This window comes from Panthera tigris, chromosome C1 (assembly GCF_018350195.1).
Source record: "Panthera tigris isolate Pti1 chromosome C1, P.tigris_Pti1_mat1.1, whole genome shotgun sequence".
In the NCBI taxonomy this organism is placed as follows: Eukaryota; Metazoa; Chordata; class Mammalia; order Carnivora; family Felidae; genus Panthera; species Panthera tigris.
Genome location: NC_056667.1, coordinates 205,968,079 through 205,983,540, shown reverse-complemented (window position 1 = coordinate 205,983,540; position 15,462 = coordinate 205,968,079). Strand labels below are relative to the sequence as shown.

Below are 15,462 nucleotides of genomic sequence, written 5' to 3'. Positions count from 1 at the left end.
GCAAAGCGAAGAGCCTGCCATCATGAAGTTTCCATTTTGATGGGAGACACGGGTAGTAAGCTAGCGAACAAGTACATAAACTAGGGTGTTTTCAGAGCGATACGTGCAATGAAGGAAATAGAGCAGAGTGCCAGAGGAGTAGGAATTGTATCAGTGGTTAGACAAATCCTCTCCAAGGAAATAGCATTTGAGCTAAGATCTAAATACGAAGAGAGTGGTGAACAAAAATCTACACCAAAAGCATGCTAGATAGAGTGTGTGACAAATAGAAAGAGAGAAGGAGGTGGATTCAAGGGGCCAAAGGAGAGCAAGACCTCAAGCAGTGTGGAATCTGGGAAATAAGTAGAAGATAAGGTCAAAAGACAGGCAGGGGGAATTCTAGTTTCCATCACAATGGAGCGACAGGGGTGAGATTTACACTCCAGCCCTAAGCAATTAGAGAACTAGGCAAATTATATATAAGACATTGGTTTTCAGATTTTGGAAAACATGTATTTATAACTGTGATCCTTGAGAAAAGGGGAAAAATGAGGTGATCCCTATGATTGCGCTAGGTCACGATGGGGTGGCAGTTTCCAGGCTTAAGTACAGGGACGGGGGAGCCCCAACAGACCCTGGGAGTTTTGCTAAGTTGAAGAGTCCAAGATCAAAGTTTAGGGTGGTCAAAGATTGGATGGAATCTGTGGGTCCTGGTCCAGAGGAGAAAGCCCTGGACACCTGCAGAGGTGTCCTCTCAAGTCTTTGGCTGAGTATTGACCTGAGCATTCATGAGAGGAGATTACCCAAAGCCAAGGAAAGATCCACCAGAAAGGAGAATGTAGAAGACTCTCAGAGCCCATACAGATTGGGAATCATCTGTGCCCCTATCAGCCAAATGGAAGAGTCTCACAAAACAAAGGCGTTGGATAGAATCCTCAGAAGGGTGTCAACTTAGAAGAAAAGCAAAATTAGCTGTAGACTAACGGCTGCTCTGGACCAACACCAACAAGGATCAAAAGTAAACCTCAAAGTTTACCAACTAAGTCCAAGTACCTTAACTATGAACCAGTGTGTGAAGGAATACAACAAAATTCTGCAATCGATACATGGAATTCACAATATCTGGCATCCAATAAAAAACATAACTAGAGCAGCGCCTGGTTAGCTCAATCAGCGGAACATGCAACTCTTGATCTCAGAGTTGTAAATTCAAGCCCCACATTGGGTGTAGAGATTACTTAAAAATAAAATCTTTATAGTTTATTTATTTATTTTGAGAGAGAGAGAGAGAATGGGAGGGGCAGAGAGAGAGAAAGAGAGAGAAAGAGAATTCTAAGCAGGCTCCACACTGTCAGCACAGAGCCTGATGCGAGTCTTGAACTCATGAACTGTGAGACCATGACCTCAGCCTAAACCAGAAGTTCAACATTTAACCCAGGTGCCCACTTAAAAATAAAATCTTTTTTTTTCTATTTTTTTTCAATGTTTATTTTTGAGAGAGATAGAATGTGAGGGGGAGAGGGGGAGAGAGAGAGGGAGACACAGAATCCGAAGCAGGTTCCAGGCTCCGAGCTGTCAGCACAGAGCCTGACGCGGGGCTCGAACTCACAAACCATGAGATCATGACCTGAGCCGAAGTCAGACACTTAACTGATTGAGCCACCCAGGTGCCCCAAAAATAAAATCTTAAAAACATTACCAGACAGGCCAAGAAATAGAATATTGACCCATAATCAGTAGAAAAATAAAAGAAACAGACCCGTAATGTCTGATGAAGTAGCAGGCAAGTACTTTTGAACAGCTCTTATAAATCCAGTCCACGTATTCCGAAAGGAGAGAAAAAGAAGATCCTAAAGGGGAGAGAAACAGATGATGTGAAAAAGACCCTAATGGAACTTTTAGAGATGAAAAATACAGCATCTGAAATGAAAAACACATTGGGTGAGATTAAAGCAGAAAAGCTCAACTTTGAATACATAGGGGTAGGAGCTATCCAGGAAGCATGGAGACATTAAAAACAAAACAAAACAAGAACAAAGCATCAATGACTTTCAGCACAATATTAAATGATCTAAAATATGTGTAATTGACGTCCCAGTAGGAGAGCCAGGGAGAGGAACTGAAAACATACCGAAGAAATAATCAACTACATTTTTCAAAATCTCGTGACTATAAATCGGTGGTTGGAAAACTATCACCTTGTGGGCCAAATCTGTCCTGATGACTACTTTTATAAATAAAATTTTATTGGAACACAGCGATGCTCATTTATGCACTATTTGCATATCATGGTTGCTTTTGAGTAGTTGTAATAGAAGCTATATGGGGTACAAAGCCTAAATTCTTTAACTGTCTAGCCCTTTCCAGAGAAAAATTGCCAGGGGATTGGAAGAGAAGATTAACTGCAAAAGGACCAGGAGAGAACTCTTTGGGTTGATGGTATTGTTCTATATCATGAGTGTGGTAGACATTACATAATTATGTATATTTGCCAAAGCTCATTGAAGTGTACTGTTAAAATTGGTAAGTTTTATTGTATGTAAATTGGGCTTCAATGAAGCTAATTTTTCCAAATACATTAGGTAAAGGGCTAGTTCAACGTCTTTCAGCCTTTGATAAAGAGTTTGGCTTGCTTGCATTTTAAACATAATCAGCAGGGGATGGGGAGGCGGGGTGTGCCTGGGTGGCTCAGTGGGTTAAACATCCAACTTTGGCTCAGGTCATGATCTCACAGTTTGTGAGTTCGAGCCCCACATTGGGCTCTGTGATGAAAGCTCAGAGTCTGGAGCCTGCTTTGGATTCTGTGCCTCACTCTCTCTCTGCCCCTCTCCTGCTTATGCTCTGTCTCTCAAAAATAAATAAATGTTAAAAAAAATATATATATAATCAGCGGGAAGCCAATGAAGAGTTTTAATCAGGGGAGGGATAACTTGAAATTTTAAGTGGCAATTTAAACAGTAGGGTGGTGAATGAGGGACAAGAGCTAATTTAAAGGGTTTTACAGTATTCTCCTTAAGAGATAATGGTGGCTTTGAACTCAGATGATAAGGTGGATTGGCCATATGTTTTTGAGGTAGATCGAGCACTCTTGCTGATTGGATATGGAAGCCAAGGATGGAACCGGACAGTATTTTAAGGGCTTGGACCAGGAGGAGGGTGATGATGCTCTTTACTGCGATGGGAAAGACCAGGGGAAGGCCAAGTCCAGAAGGTGAAAGCCAAATTTTGTCTGATTCGCTCTGTGTATGCCAGATAAACGATAATGTTTTATATACACGCTCCTTTTGTTATTGTAGTTGAATACAGACGTTCCTAACTTGGCAATTAGAGAAGTTCACTCTCCCTGTGGTCTACTAATGCTTTGAGAGAGAAACCAGCATTTCGACAATCGACAGCTGTGTAAATGGAAGATTCCTCTTTTAGATCTAGTGTAGTCTAGATCATTGTGAAGTCTTACATCATTCCTCTTCCCAGAAGATATTTAAAATTATGTTGGAGCAAAATTAAAACATCAGTGAGGAGGCATTTTGGATGGCAGTTGCACTCACTATAATCAGTAAGGAGATTAAATAAGATAATTTCACTGTGTCGATCTTCAGCAATTGACCCTCCTTTCACACTTTGAGTTCTCTTATCTCCCCAAACCACCTTAGTACCCCCAAGATTCTGACATTCAAACTCTACCATTTGCGAGCTCGTTGTCTTTCATGGTGTGCTAATTGTATTTGGAAAAATGGTTAACCCACGTGTGTCCTTTTAATTTTTATCGTAAAAAGAATCTGCTTATGAGCTACACGTACAGTATGCATCTAACTAATGATTCACACACTTAACTGTATTTTGCGAAAATCGATACCAGCAAATCAAGTTCTTAAAAGTTAGAGGGCTCTCTCCTTTTTATGTTCGTTCTTTGAAAAGGAGTCCTGCTTCTCTCTCCAACCTTCTCCAACCTCCCTCCTCGGCAGCAAAAGCCTTCACCAATTACCTCGTCTTCTCGCGGTGTTGGCCACACCGTACACGGAAGCAAAGCAGAACCAAGAAAATTAGTTCCGAGTCTGCTGATGTCTGGAAGCAACTTGTCACCTGGAGGCAGAGCCCTCAGTGAAGGAGTGTCTGGGGTTCATCCCAGCCTGACTCCAGCTTGGATCCTTCAATTCCTTGTCCGTGTCCGATGCACCCTTTCATCTTACGAGGTTCTGATTGCTTCTACCACACGCCTACTGTAACCCTCCCGGTACAGTTTCCACACCGAAACTTTCTCTTGCTGCTTCTCTCCTTTCTCCTACCTACTGAACTTGAGGTCAGGTATATTTCTTTTGTCTCCAACCAGAAGAAGAAATTGGTGCCTTTTGAGGGAGTGAGCTCCCTGACAAAACATCTTCTGCAGGCTGGATATGTCCATTCTCACCATTCAAAAACGAAATTGAGACTTGACTACAGTGTGAAGGGGACAGCTGTCAAATGTAGTCTCCTGGCCTCCAGCTGTGGGATCTGACGTCTCAGTCCCATTTAATTCTTCCAATAATTGGCACTGTCCTTTAAAAATTCTGATCTACAGGCACCTGGGTCACTCTGTCGAGTGTCTGACTCTCGATTTCAGCTCAGGTCATGATCCCAGGGTCGTGAGTTTGAGCCCGGCATTGGGCTCTGCACTGAGTGTGGAGCCTGCTTTAAGCTTCTCTCTCTCCCTCTGCCCCTCTCCCCCATTCCCACTCTCTCTCTCTCCCTCTCAAATAAAAATAATAATAATACATTTTAAAAGTCTGATCTACAAAGAATCACAAATATTTGCATTTTTCTTGATTTTAAACTAAGTCCAGTCATTATAAATCAACTCTTTTTGGTTGGATCTGAGTTCTTTCCTGATGTAGAATCCAAGATTCCTAGATATCTTCTAGTCCTTCCCCAGTAGACCTTCAATTTCTTGGAGTCCCCGGATCGACTGCGTGTATTTTCCTGTGCATGCTTGCGTGCACACATAACACATCCTTTGTTGTTGTTTATTGTTGTTTTCTTCATTTCAAATCCATTTGTTCCAGAGTGAAAACTACTACTAAGTGGATTGTGTTTGCCTGGAGGTATGAGTTTCCTATGGCTGCTCTGATAAATTACCACGATACAGTGGCTCAAATTTATGACCTTATAGTCTGGATTCCTGACCTTATAGTCAGGAATCCCAAATCAGTGTCACTGGTGTAAGGCCATTGCACCAGCAGGGTTGTGTCCTTGTCGGCACTAGGAAAGAGAATCCATTTCTTTGTCTTCACTAGCTTCTGAAGGATGCCTACGTTCCCGTGGTGTTCTTTGAAATTCTTACATTCTTTCGGGGGGCTCACGGTCCCCCACCCTCAAGGCCAGCATGGAAGTTCCTCAAAACTCTCTCCTCCTCCCCCCACCCCACTTCCCTATCATGTCACCCCTTTGTCTCAGACTCTGACGCCTCTGCTTCCCTCTTACAGGGACCCTGTAATCCTTTCAGGCCTATACTAATGACCCCAGATAACCTTCCCTCTCAAAATTTTTAAAAATTTTTTAATGTTGATTTATTATCTTTGAGAGAGACAGAGTGTGAGCGAGGGAGGGGCAGAGAGAGAGGGAGACACGGAATCCGAAGCAGGCTCCAGGCTCCGAGCTGTCAGCACAGAGCCCGATGGGGGACTTGAACCCACAGACTGCGAGATTGTGACCTGAGCCAAAGTCAGATGCTTAGCGAACTGAGCCACCTCAAGATTTTTAACTTAATCATATCTGCAAAGTCCCTTTTGCCATATAAAGTAACATATTTGGGGCACCTGGGGGGCTCAGCTGGCTAAGCAATTGACTCTTGGTTTTGGCTCAAGGCATGATCTCATGGTTTGTGGGTTCCAGCCCCACATCAGGCTCTGTGCTTACAGCGCAGAACCCGACTGCGATTCTCTCTCTCCCTCTCTCTCTTCCCCTCCCCTGCTCTCACTCTCTCTTTCTCAAACGAAATAAATAAAATTAAAAAAAAAATACTTGGAAATTAAAAAAATAATAACATTCACAGGTTCCAGGGATTAGGATGGGTGTGGACATTTGGGGGAGGGGCGGGGAGGCACTATTCAGCCTGTCACACCAAGTAAACTATTTTACCTTTTTCTTCAAAATCTACATTATAATTAGTTAAATGAACCATAGATCAAGATTTCTTTTCTTCTTGGATAGAAGCCCAGGGAGTTTAAAGACCTCTACAGTTGTGTGATGAGTGTTGGGTAGTGAAAACTCAGAGGAGCTTCTAGGTCCCCTCTAGTTTTTTGTCGCCTTGACCAGTTCCTTTTCTTTGGTTACTCACAATATGAAACATTACTTTTGAATTATTAAAAGTCCATCCTTTAATTGGGGTGGGCAATTCATTTGAAGAAGACCATGTAAAAGCGTTTTGCCAGTAGAAAACTCGTGAAGATAAGGCCAACGGTGTCATTTTGTGTCTTAATTCTCTCCCTGCTGAGGGCAGTGTGTTTGCTAATGTATCCTCTTCGGGTCTGAAATATCAAAAGTAATTTGAAAAACTGGTGTAAAATTAGGCTGATCTAGCTAGTTGCCATCCAGAATCTACTACATGCAAGGAACCTAACTACCTTAAAGAACATGCCGTCCAAATGAAAAGACAAGATGGATCACACGACTACTTAGCCATGTGGGGAGTGGGGAGTGCAGGCATTATGTGAGAGAGAGCCAATACAGGGGCGCCTGGATGGATGGCTCAGTTGGTTAAACTTCCGACTTTGGCTCGGGTCATGATCTCATGGTTCCTGAGTTCGACTATTGCATTGGGCTCTGTGCTGACAGCTCAGAGCCTGGAGAATGCTTCGAATTCTATGTCTCCCTCTCTCTGTCTCTGCTCCTCCCCTGCTTGTGCTCTCTCTTTCTCTCTCTCTCTCAGAAATGAATAAACATTAAAAAAATTAAAAGAGAGAGAGCCAATACAGCCAGAAAGGCTTTTATGTTCTTTCTTGCTCCTTCCGTGTTTCACTTGGCTCAATTTTCATTTGGGAAAAATTGAAGGAGAATGGATAGGAAAGTATAGTTTTGTTTTGTTTTGTTTTTAGTTAATAGACTGTCTTTAATAGACTATTCTTTCAGAGCAGTTTTATGTTTGCAAAAAATTTAGCAGTAAGTTCAAAGAGTTTCTACATATCCCTTCTTCTCTTCATACAGTTTCCCTATTATCAACATCTTGCATTAGTGTGCTGCATTTGTCATAACTAATGAACCAATATGGATGTGCTATTGTTAACTAACATTTGCATTTTACATTAGGGTCCACTCTGTGTGGTTCAGTTAAATTGGGTTTTGACAAATGCTTGATATCGTGTAGCCAGTATTCCAGTATCATACAGAATAGTGTCACTACCATAAAAATCCCCTGGCTTCCATTAGGGGCGTTTGGGGGGCTCAGTCGGTTGAGCGTTCGACTTCGGCTCAGGTCACGATCTCACGGTTCGTGAGTTCGAGCCCCGCATCGGGCTCTGTGGTGACAGCTCAGAGCCTGGATCCTGCTTTGGATCCTGTGTCCCCCTCTCTCTCTGCCCCACTCCTGCTTGTGCTCTCTCTCTGTCTTTCAAAAATGAATAAACATAAAAAAGAAATAAAAATAAGTCCTCTAGCTTCCATTTATTCATGTCTCCTGCTTCCCTCAAACTTCTGATAGCCACTGAGCATTTTACTCTCTACAGATTTACCTTTTCCAAAAAAAGGTCACATAGTTGGAATTCTATATAGCACGTAGCCCTTTGTGACTGGCTTTATTCGTTTGGCAATATGTATTTAAGTTTCCTCCGTTTAAGTCCTTTCATGACTTGATAACGAATTTATTTTCATCACTGAATAATATTCCATTGTAGGGGTGTACCTCACTTGGTTTATCCATTCACCTAGCAAAGGACAGCTTGGTTGCCTCCAGCTTTTCACAACTATGGAGAAAGCTGCCATAAACATTCGTATGCAGGTTTTGCGTGGACCTAAGCTTTCAACTCTTTTGGGTGAATACCGATGATTTCTGCATCGTATCTTAAGACTATGGTAAGCTTCAGTAAGAATCTGTCAAACTGTCTTCCAAAGCAGCTGTACCATTTGGCGTTCCTGCCAGCAGTGAGAGTCCTTGTTCCTCCACATCCTCGCAGACATTTGTTACTGTTAGTTTCTGGATTTTAGTCCTTCCGAAAGGCGGGTGGTGGTATCTCATCGTTAATTTTCATTTGCAATTCCCTAGTGACACATGATGAGGGGCGTCTTTTTACGTGCTTATCTGCCACCTGTATATCTCCTGTGGAGAGGTGTCTGCGCAGATATCTTGCCCATTTCAAAAAGTGGATTGTTTTCGTATTGCTGAGTTTTTAGAGTTTTTTGCATGTTTTCAGAAGTTCTTTATTAGATACGTGTTGTGCAAATATTTTCTCCCAGTGTGTGGCTTGTCTTTTCATCCTTTGAACCATGTGTTGACCATGTTTGCAGAGCAAAAGTTTAAATTTTGGTGAAGTCCATCTTACCAGCTTTTTCTCTCATGGATCAGGCTTTTGGTGTTGAATCTAAAAGTTCGTTGCCAAACCTGAGGTCACGTAGATCTCCCCCCTGTGTTACACTCCAGATGTTTTATAGTTTCAAGTTGCATTATTAGGTATATGATCCATTTGAGTTAATTGTTGTGAAAAGTGCAAGGTCTGTGTTGAGATTCACATTTTTTTTGGGGGGGGGGCATGAGGACATCCAATTCTGCCACTAAATATTTATGGAAAAGATTATCTTTTTTCCATTGAATTGCCTTTGCTCCTTTGTAAAAAATCAATTGACTATGCTTGTGTGAGTCTATTCGTGGGCTCTCTATTCTGTCCATTGATCCACTTGTCCATTCTTTCACCAATAGCATGCTATTTTGATTATTATAGCTTTATATATAGTGAGTCTTGAAGCCAGGTAATGTCAGGTCTTTAACTAGAACATACAGGTTTTTTTGTGTGTTTTTTTTTTTAATTTTTTTTTCAACGTTTTTTATTTATTTTTGGGACAGAGAGAGACAGAGCATGAACGGGGGAGGGGCAGAGAGAGAGGGAGACACAGAATCGGAAACAGGCTCCAGGCTCCGAGCCATCAGCCCAGAGCCTGACGCGGGGCTAGAACTCACGGACCGCGAGATCGTGACCTGGCTGAAGTCGGACGCTTAACCGACTGCGCCACCCAGGCGCCCCAGAACATACAGTTTTTTTTAAATTTATGTTCTTCTTTTATGAATATAATTTATTGTCAAATTGGCTTCCATACAACACCCAGTGCTCATCCCAACAGGTGCCCTCCTCAATGCCCATCAGCCATTTTCCCCTCTCCCCCCCACCCCATCCACCCTCAGTTTTGTTCTTTGTATTTAAGAGTCTCTTGTCATTTGCCTCCCTCCCTCTGTTTGTAACTATTTTTTTCCCTTCCCTTCCCTTCCCCCACAAGATCCACATATGAGTGAAAACATATGATATCTGTCCTTCTGACTTATTTCACTCAGCATAATACCTTCCAGTTCCATCCACGTTGTTGCAAATGGCAGGATTTCATTCTTTCTCATTGCCAAGTAGTATTCCACAAAACATACAGTTTTTAATATAGCCCACACGTGCTTCCATGAAATATGACCATTTAGATGAAGTTCTTTCCTTGCGATTTTACATTTTTTCCCTGTTTGTGAAAGTTCTAGGAGATTCTACATTCCGACCTCTTTCACATGCAGAACAATTTGCTGGTACCGATGGGCTTGAGGTAGGAAATTATTATTACCTACTACGAGAAAACAAGGATTTCCTCTTCCTAAACTATTACCGTTTGCCTTGAATGGATTACATAATAATATCGCACTGCACGGAAGCTGGTACGCCTCAGTCCCTCCCACCCCCAGCCGTTAACGATCAGGCACTTGTGAGCAAAAGTGCAGTCTAGACACAGGTTGTTTTGATCATCCTCCCTCTCCTGGCTCCTCACCCAGGACTCCTAATGTGGAAAGAAAATACTCTCTCACCATCCAAACCAGAGATGGGTGCCATCAACAGCGTTCGGTGCTGTAGGTGTTAACGGAGAGGGTACAGATGAGACGGGCCTGTTTACCATCCGTTCTCTTGCAGGGGAAGCTTCCGTACCCAGCAAATTCCCCGTGGCCACTGCGGGAAGAGAATAACCCCCACAGGCTTCCACCGCTCAGGAGGGTCACTTTTAGCTCCCAAGAGATCAGATCACCCCAACACCCTCTCTACCTAAGCTACAGCCTCCTGCGGCCGGATACCAACAGAGCCCGCATCTCATGAAACAACCTGTGGTATCACAGGTGAAATTGGAGACAGGCAGACAGCAGGATATCTCGAGCAGGTTGGCCACTTGGAAATAGGATGCCAAATTAATAGTCCATAAATGGCCCCGATAAGACAGAATGAATGCAGAAAGCAGAAGGCAATTTTTTAAGTCTTTTTTTATTTTTAAATTCTTTATTTTGGAGAAGGAGAGTGAGCGAGCAGGGGAGGTGCACAGAGAGAGAGAGAGAGAGTGGGGGACAGAGGATCTGAAGCAGGCTCCGTGCTGACAGCAGAGAACCCAATGCAGGACTTGAACTCACTCACAGTGAGATCATGACCTGAGCTGAAGTCAGACGCTTACCCGACTGAGCCACCCAGCGGCCCCAGTAGAAGACAGTTTAACAAGATTTAAACATTTCAGGGATATGGCAGCAATAAATCAATCTTGTCATTAGAAAGGACTATTTATAAAAAATAAGAAAGACTTCTTCGAAATAAACCATAACTGTCAAAAAAATTTTAACTTATTAGAAGCACTGGTGGGGAAAACATTCCCCAAAATGGAAATAATGATTTAGAAGGGTAAATAAGCATTCCAGGGTGCAAAGCAAAAAGACCACGGAAGAGAATTTCTAAAAGAAGAGACATACAGAGTAGACCAAAGGGACCTCATATTTGTGCATAGGAGGGTTAGGAAACCAGCCAGCCGATGGAGAATAAGAAAAAAAAAAAAAAACAAAAAAAACAGGTACCTAGAGAACATTTCCCCACTTTTAACAATTATGTGGATTTTGGGGGCGCCTGGCTGGCTCCAGCGGTTAAGTGTCCAACTTCGGCTCAGTTCACGATCTCATGGTTCAAGCCCCACGTCGGGCTCTGTGCTGACAGCTCAGGGCCTGGAGGCTGCTTCGGATTCTGCGTCTCCCTCGCTCTCTGCCCCTCCCCCGCTCGTGCTCGGTCTCTCTGTCTCTCAAGAAGAAACATTAAAAAATAAATTTAAACAACAACAAAAAAGAATCATGTGAATTTTTTACTCAAAATGCCTCGCCAATGTTGGCGGGACCATTGAGAAAGCGGAAACAAATTGAAAAACACGGATTCGACTTCTAAGGCTAAAAAAAAGCATTTTCCAAAAGAGACGCAAAATATAGTTTGCCTGCGAAGGAAAGAGAATCAGAGTCCCAGGCGAACGCTCGCCCGCAGCGCCAAATGCCAAGAGCAGTGAAGAGCCACGTTGGCAAATCTCTGGGGAAGCGTTTCGCGCGGGTTCCAGAGCAGGCGGCGGGCAGGCCCTCGTCCGCTGCAGCTCGAGCTCAGCAATCCACCCCGCAACCTTCTGGGGCTGGCTCCGCACCCCGCACCCCTGCGTGTGGGGACCAAGGTGAAGGCCGCAGAGGTAGATCCTCCTGTCCTGTGAGCACGTGGCCCTCCCTGCACCTCCCACTCCTCCCCTGCCTCCCCCCTACCCCAGCCCCGGGGCAAGAGAGGCCCCATCACCATATCACCATGTTGGCAGGTCTCTTCCCTGCCCTCCCACCCTACCTCCCACCTCAAGCCCCCCACCCCCCCACTCCCCTCCCATCCCCCCACCCCCACTCCCCCACCCCCCCATCTCCCATCCCCCACCCCCCCCTCCCATCCCCCACCCCCTCACTTCCCATCCCCCACCCCCACCTCCCACCTCCCCCACCACTTCCCCCCACCCCCCCACCTCCCCCCTCCCCCGCCTCTTTGGCCTCTTCAGCCTCTTCGTCTTGCTCTTCCAACTGTCCTCCAGGACCAGGACAGACAGACAAACTCCCCTTTCACTTCCTCTGTTTAACACCCACCAGCAATCCCTTCTGGCGGACAAAACTATTTTCGATGAACTGCGGGAGAATTACTCCTTTGTGGTCCGGGCCTAGCATTTGATATATTCAGGGGAAGCAAAGGAGTTTAGACGGGCCTTTGTTTTTGACAGACTTTCAAGCATTTTTGCCTATTGTCTTCTTGCGAAATGCCATTTAAATGTCAGCAACTGAAAAGTCTTTGTTCGCGGTTGCATTTCTTCTCTAACAAGGGAATCTTCCTAAGTCTCACTCTCCGACATCTCTTGGTGGCAGACGGACACCTTGGGCTCACGTGCGTGTGGGAAAAGGCAAAAAAAGAGAAAGCCTGCGAATGTTTTTAAAAACATGATCTCCATTCTGCCTGCACAGACTTTAGAGTTAAGCCTGAAGAGTTTTCATAAGGCAGTTGTGAAGTTTAAGGCAAGAATTATTTTTTCAAAGAGGAGAGGCCCACTATGAAAATGCTCTCGGCGAACTTTTATAGCTCTATTCTCTCATGTTCAGTGAAGCAAAGTGAAACACTAATAAATAAAACGGTAACAAAATTTCATCCCGTTGGGAAAGTTAAGGCTCTTCTAAGTAACACCTGTCGGAAAGAAAACCAACATTGAAATTACAAGCTCCTTAAAATCAGAGGAGGGGCGCCTGGGTGGCGCAGTCGGTTAAGCGTCCGACTTCAGCCAGGTCACCATCTCGCGGTCCGTGAGTTCGAGCCCGGCGTCAGGCTCTGGGCTGATGGCTCGGAGCCTGGAGCCTGTTTCCGATTCTGTGTCTCTCTCTCTCTCTGCCCCTCTCCCGTTCATGCTCGGTCTCTCTCTGTCCCAAAAATAAATTAAAAAAAAACGTTGAAATCAGAGGACAACGGGAATATTAGCTCTTAACTGCTGTGGGATTTGGCCACGGTCGCGCACCGAAGAAAATGTAGGATTCAGTGCTTCTGTTATTTGGGAAGAGACAAAGCATTCAATTCAAGTACATAATAAAAATAGCACAGGGCACGTCTGTGTGGCTCCATCATGAAGTGTCCGACTTCAGCTCAGGTCATGACCTCACGGTTTGTGAGCTCGAGCCCTGCATCCGGCTCTGTGCTGACAGCTCAGAGCCTGGAGCCTGCTTCTCCCTCCCTCTCTGCCCCTCCCCCGCTTTCATTCTGTCTCTCTCTCTCTCTTCCTCTCTCTCAAAAATAAACATTTAAAAAATAAATTTAAAAAATACCACAAAACAAATCAAAAAGAAGGAAAAGAAAATAATAAATATGAAACTAGAAATTAATTGATAAACAAAAGTCGAAGCAATGAATAAAACAAAGGGTCTGACCTTTGGTGGGGGTGCGTGCATCAATTTTTAGCAAAACAAATTCGTTCTCGAGTTCGTCTGAAAGAATAAATGAAGACCATTCATTAAAGATACCAGATTGGACACACATTTTCAACCTCCACTCCCTCCTAAATTCCTACAAAAATGAGAGAGAACCTGTTTTTCCTTGTCTGAGTTATGCAGAATTCCTCAAGACCAGAGGGCAGAAAAAACAATAGCCAAAGTTAGGATCTGCAGAGCGGATGGACAATGGCTGCTGATGTCACAAGCTTCTAGAACTCCTAAGCTGGCAGAGGAGAAAATCAACAAGTGATCTGACTTACACTACAGACCTTTCAAAGTCTCAGGATTGGGACATATCAGGAATCTATAAAAGTGGATGAAAAAGGGAAGCTAAAAGCCGGAGAGGATTGGGTACTAGGCTGTTTAAGAAATTAGGACTCCAAGGACGCCTGGGTGGCTCAGTTGGTTAAGTGTCTGACTCTTGATTTTGGCTCAGGTCATGGGCTCAGGGTTGTGAGATGAGCCCAGCGTGGAGCTCTGCACTGACACACTGAGTGTGGAGGCTGTTCGAGATTCTCTCTCTCTCTCCCTCTGCTCCTCCCCTGCTTGCACATGTGCTCTCTCTCAAAATATAAAATAAAATAAATATTAAAACAAAGAAATCAGGACTCCAATATGCCCTCTGCAGTCTCCACAGAGCCTTTTTGTTGGCTCTCTCGCGCCCCCCCCCCCCCCCAAATTGGACTAGAGTTGTTTGTTTTCATGGAAACAACAAAACAGAAGGTACCAGAACAAGCTGCCTGTGCGGATGTTTGGCTGAAAACAGGGAAGGTAAATGCAAGTTGACACAATGGCTACGAGGCTTTCGGCTTTCTTCCCTGCCGGAGCCCCCAGAAGGCTGACAGCCAGACGGACATCCTCTGGGCGGGACAGACTGGACTCCTCCAAGCAGGAAGTGTACCGACCAAGAGAAGAGACACGAAGGTATCGATGTCAGGGATTTTCCTAAAGCAGCAGCACAGTTGGAGCTTCTCAAAGTGAAGACCATGGTTGACAAGCCTCCTATGGGCATTCAGAGCTACCAGTCTGCCTTTTGGTTGCATATTTGAATAGCCAAAGAGCAAAGAACATCAAAAGAGCCATCAGCATCCTCAGAGGACTCAGAGAAGATACAGTATGAACAGAGTGAGAACAGGATGCTCTAAGAAAAGGAGCATTTAAAGAGTAAAGAGGGTTTCTTGAAATTAAAAAACCATCACAGAGGTGAAAGACCCAATGGAAGGATTGGAAGCCACGGCTGAAAAAAACTACTGGAAAGGAGGGAGAAAACAGGAGAGAAAGATGATTAGCAGACTAGCCCGGGAGGGGGATCTAAACAAGAGGAGGGGATCCTAAACAGAATGGGAGGCAGAAACGAACAAAGACAAGGGAACACTATCAAAGAAAGAATTCAGCAAAAATGTTCCTATGACTGAATGACACAGGTTTTCAGAGGAGATGGGCTGACCAATGGCTCGAAATAGATCTGATCCAAAAGATATAATCCTGGAATGAAATTTCAGAATGCTGGGAATGAAGAAAAGAGTGTACAAGTTTCCAGACCAAGATAGAAAGGTTCCACATGGCGATCAAGCATCGGAATGAATTCTATTTCTTAACGGCAACACGGAAAGCTAGAACAGAATAAAGGAGTGCATTCCCAGTTCACAGAAGAAAGGCAGTTTCTCAATAAATATGCGAAAAGTTGCTCAGTGTCAGCAATGAAAAAAGAAAAATTAAAACGGCCATGCCTATAGTGGAAAAAGTAAAAAATATTGATAATGTTCAGTGTTGCTAAAAATACAGGAAAACAGACATAGGGTGCTGCTGTTTGGAACAACTAAAATACACGAGGATCCACCCTTACCTGTTGGAAGTACCAAAGGTCATCCTGGTGTCAAGGTGTCTTATTCTGGATCTGGTATTAGATGTGGAAGCTAGAAGACACCAAACAAACTTTGCGTGGCTGTAGCATGAGGAAACCATATTTATAGTAATCTTACTCGTAG

The 15,462-nt window shown here is 44.0% G+C and overlaps 1 long non-coding RNA gene across 1 annotated transcript; it reads right to left on the bottom strand.

Moving 5' to 3' along the window:
* Positions 1–12,196: 12,196 nt before the first annotated feature.
* Positions 12,197–13,900, bottom strand: LOC122241034. Its single transcript, XR_006220956.1, has 3 exons — positions 13,568–13,900; positions 13,412–13,468; positions 12,197–12,680 (listed from the first exon to the last, which is right to left on the bottom strand). It is a non-coding gene; the product is annotated as an uncharacterized LOC122241034 (long non-coding RNA).
* Between the last annotated feature and the right edge of the window lie 1,562 nt (positions 13,901–15,462).